The sequence below is a fragment of the Cyrtonyx montezumae genome, unplaced genomic scaffold (genome assembly GCF_038088225.1).
Source record: "Cyrtonyx montezumae isolate F1298 unplaced genomic scaffold, pur_monq_1.0 scaffold_2, whole genome shotgun sequence".
NCBI lineage: Eukaryota > Metazoa > Chordata > Aves > Galliformes > Odontophoridae > Cyrtonyx > Cyrtonyx montezumae.
The window spans coordinates 46616430-46620545 of record NW_027071936.1 but is presented as its reverse complement, the minus strand read 5'-3'; positions in this window follow the sequence as shown (position 1 = coordinate 46620545).

Below are 4116 nucleotides of genomic sequence, written 5' to 3'. Positions count from 1 at the left end.
TGCGGGCTCTAAATGGTCCTCCCTTTATGGCCAGCAGACAAGAGGAGAAAGGCGCTGCCAACATCTGTCTTCCGTCCCCCAAATCTAAAGGGCACCAAAGAATGATGCGAATCCAAGTGTTGCTACAGCGGAGATTTGTCTTTATTTACCCGCTCTCTCATGAATATGAATACTCAGTTGGGGCAGCGAGGTGCCTCGCCCCCTCTCCAACAACGCGGGGCACTTTCAAACATTTCCAAGTGCGTTTCCTGCGGAGGGAACCCTTTGTCCCGAGGTTTTTTCCCCGCGCTGCCCACCGCCGCCCGGTCCCGGCCGCACCGTCGGGGCTGCGGGTCGCTGGCATCGGCCCCTGGCGCCCGGCGCTCGTCCCGGGCCGCTGTCCCCCGCTGTCCCCCGCTGCCCCCGGAGCCGGCTTCGCGCCCCCGGCCCGCGGCTGTTGGCTTTGCCCCCCCGCCGGGGGCCCGCGCTCCAGTTGTTCTTTCTACACGCGAGCGGCTCTGCCGAAAAACTTGTAGCAAATGGGTAATTTGATTACGGCCACTATAGGCCAACTGCCTCAGCGGCCTTCCCCCACGCGTCTGGCTGGGGGCAGAGAAACCATCTCCAAGGAATAATCAAATCAAGGCGAAGTGTGGAAAAACCCCTCCTGATTTCCAGGCGACACAAATAGAATTAGAGCCTCCCGGTTGCTTTCTCTCTCCCCCCACCCCACCCCTCCCCTCTCGTTTCTTTCTTTTTTTTCCCCTTCCCAAAGAGCCCTTTTGTCTGGCCACCGGCTCCCGCGGGGCGCTCAGGGCTGCGCGGCCGCGCAGGGGTGCGCGGGGTGGGCGCCCGCCAGCGGGAGCCGGGCAGGGACGCGCCGCTGTGCGAGAGCCGCTTTTCTTCCCTTCTTCCCCATTCAGAGAGGGCCGGGGGGGAGCCGGAGGAATGCTCGGAGGCAAACGGGGAACAGCACGCCTTTGTGCGGCCGCCGCCGGCCATGGGAAAGCGGCTCCGGCCCCTAACCCCCCCCCCCCTCCCCTCCCGTCCCGCATGTTTCTGTGGGGTTCGCGTGGCCGCCCCGAGCGCGGCCCGGGGCTTTCCGTGCCCCACCCGAGCGTCCCACCGCGGCACCGCGGGCACAACCGAGCCGCGAGGGGACGGGGACAAGAGCAGGGACGCGGCCACATCCCCGAGCAGAGCGGGGACACTGCGCGGTGCATCCTCAGCGGCTGCGCGGGGCGGGGGAGATGCGTGGTTATTTTCAGAGCCGAAATTGTGATGTTTTTCTCTCTTTTCCTCCCGCAGGCCGGGCCGTGGCATTCAGGCGGCCGCCAGCAGAGGGATCTGCGCTTTGCTTTTTTTCCCCCCTCGCTGCTGCCGCGGCAACATCTGCTGGGAGCAGGAGCCGGGCGCTCGAGCAGACAGACGCACAGATGTAGAAGTGACATCTGCTTGTGACAAAGGAGCAGGAATTAGATTAGGCGGGGAGGCCTTTCTGCCATTAGAGGGGAAAAAAAAAAAAGAAAGAAAGAAAGAAAAAAGAAGCGAAATGCTAGATGTAAGCTGTGCAAGCAGGGGAAGAGGATGTGAAAGGCAGAAGTGCTCAGTGGGCAGCTGCTGGGACAGCCGGGGCAGCACAGGTCCTGGGAGCTGGAGAGCCCTCGGAGAAGGCTCTGCTTTCCCCCTCAAAGCAGAGCTGCGGCCAAGTCACTGATTTCTGCCATTGTAGCCAGGAACAACTGGAAGCTGTGCCTCTGCCACTCTCCATGGTGCCTTCCAAGGCTGTGGCCATGCCCCTCACATCGGCCACCAGTGGGGTCTGGGGCTGGGTACTGCTTTTCTTTGTTTCTCCGATGGAATAAATGTAGGGATGCTCCCTGTATTTATTTGAGTTAAACCCAGAAGCTAGAATGCCTGTCTCACCTTACAAATTGTCCTCTCTTGATCCCATAAAAAGAAAAAATAACACCACCACAGCCTTAAGTTTGTGCACTTTTGTAAAGTCAGAAACATACAGTAAAGTTGTGCTTGTCTACTCAGCTGTGCTCAGGAGAGCCTCCACCTGCATCACCACACACTGCCCAGCAGGAACACTGCCCCATGTATTGCAGGTGGTATGGCCTTTCCCTTCTCTTCTGAAAGCAATGCTTTTCCCAGTTATATATATACCGATCTTTAATATCACATCTTTCTTTAAACCATACCACTTCTTACAGCCAGGGATACTTCCTGCCCCTTGCAGAGTGGCACAATGAAGATAGAGCAGGACTGCATTCTACTTCAAAGCTGTAGGATCTGCAAGGACAGAGTATGATGTGCTGTGTATGGGAGCAGCATCCACTATAGGCCTCAAAGATCAATAAAGTTGCTCAAAACCTCCAGGATCTTTTAAAGAACATGGTTTCAGAGGAATTTGTCTTGGAGTCTTGCTGTTGAACAGCCTGCTGGGCTGTGAGCCTGCTTGTGAAAATCGATCCATGAGGTATGAAGTGTGACATACATAGGTATGGAGTATGACACCTGTGTCGGCAATGGGGCTGGGAACTAGAAGTGTGGATCACACAGGTTGAGAAGCCCCTCATAACATGCGGACTGTATGGTGGAGGGAGAGATAATGCAGTGAAAACAGCTTAAAAAAGAATTGAAGAAAACCTCTTGGTAGGAAAATATACTTTCTGCCTTTATTATGGCCATAAAGTGCCAACCCATGTATTTTCTTGCAGGTACGGAACCAAGCTGACATTAACAACTAACATATAAGAGTCTATATTGTATGTAATTGCAGATATATAATTGTCTTGTTTCATAAAAAGGCATGTGTATGATTAAAAAAAAAAAAACCTCCAGGCTTTGGTACTCTCCGGTATTTAGTATTTTGGTATTTTGCATCCTAAGGTGATGGATATTGGCTCCAGTTCCATGTTGGCCTTTAACCTGTGGGCAGCTGGGCAGATCCACCAGGGGAAGGGCCCTTCTCTGTGCACTTCTTCTGTTCTTTCTCTAAGCAATCATCTCTGTCTACCACCAGACCTATGGCCTGACCCAATTATGGCAATTTTATGTTTCTATGCCTGTTTGTGTCAATGGCTCCAACGATGCTGAATGAGGCAGTAAGAAAGATGGAAAGGTATGTTCTTCCCACAGCAAGATAACGACTTCAAGTCAAGAGGTCACAGGAACGTTAAAGAGGCCTCTTTTCTCAGAATAGGCGGCCAGTGACAAGGAGGCACGGGGTGCAGTCCTGAATTCTTTCCTGTAAAGATATGCTGCCTCCAGGCGAGGTACTCCCAGCCCTGCTTGAAGAAGGGGCAGGCAGCAGTGCTGGTTAACCACAGCCCTCCCTTGGCTCTGCTGAGGCACACAGCAGCTCTTGGGGGGTGTAGAGGGGTCTTTAAGGATCTGGAGGGCAAACTGTATGAGGAGCAGCTGAGGTCCCTTGATTTGTTCAGCCCAGAGCAGAGGATAGGATTTGCAGTGGCCAAAAGCTCCTCACAGGGAGCAGAGGGGCAGCACTGATATCTGCTCTTTGGTGACAATGCCTGAGGAAACTGATGAAGCTGTGCCAGTGCATTCTATGTAGAGGCAGAAGTTGGACTCAGTCATCCTCGTGGGGCCCTTCCAACTTTGAATACTCATGACTCCTGCATGAAACTACAGTATGCCCTACTCTGCTCTGCTCACAAGAGCAAGAGGTCAAAAAAACACCGTGTGCCTGAAAGACTGAGGGCAATTTGCCAGTCTTTAATGGTGAGCAACAAGCACCTGGTCAATGGGCTGGGACCACCTTGGGGGCCCAGGTGTGGACAGTTTGCTCATGGTTAAAGGAAGAGCTCCTGGTGCTTTCTAATCCTGGCATTAGTGCTACAGGTAGGTGGTAAGTTGGGTGGTGTGGTAGCTGCTCCTGTATGGGTTGGCCTTGCTCTGTGGTTTCTTGCTTTGTCTACAGCATGCCTGTTATTTCCATAAGGCAGCCTACCAGAGTCTGGCTATGCTTATTCTACTGTTTTTTAAGTAGTACTATCATTTGTAAGTAGTTTGTAATGAATGGTCCCAAGCTCCTGTGCAAAAGCAACATAATGCTGGCAGCTGCTCATTTTTAGCTTCCCGGTAGAAAATATTCCAGTCAATCAATTG